Genomic DNA, 355 nt, shown 5'->3' with positions numbered 1-355 from the left:
AGTGGAGCTGGCAACTCCGTTTGGCGGAAGGGCGGGCCTACTTGTTTTCATGGCGGAGTGCCGGGATTGCTGTCCCCTGGCGGTGAAGTGGCTGCCACAATAAACTGGCGTCGATGATTTGCCTGTCACTATCGCAAGCCCCCACGCTCCCCTCCCTCCGTAACGTAGGAAGGCCCCAGTTCCGTCCCCTCCCCCGCTCAGCTGAACGCAGGTGGACAGGGAGGGGGCCCCTCCGTCGCCCCCGCCCCCCCGGCCGTGTGAGCCCCTACCCTACATGGGTGCGTTGCCAGCGGACGAGTTGATGGTGCATAACAGTGGCCTTTGTTTAACATCGGGATGCTAACGACAATGGCCC

This window comes from Frankliniella occidentalis, unplaced genomic scaffold (genome assembly GCF_000697945.3).
Source record: "Frankliniella occidentalis isolate FOCC.00 unplaced genomic scaffold, Focc_3.1 Scaffold139, whole genome shotgun sequence".
Classification (NCBI taxonomy): Eukaryota; Metazoa; Arthropoda; class Insecta; order Thysanoptera; family Thripidae; genus Frankliniella; species Frankliniella occidentalis.
This window is presented reverse-complemented; position numbering follows the sequence as displayed.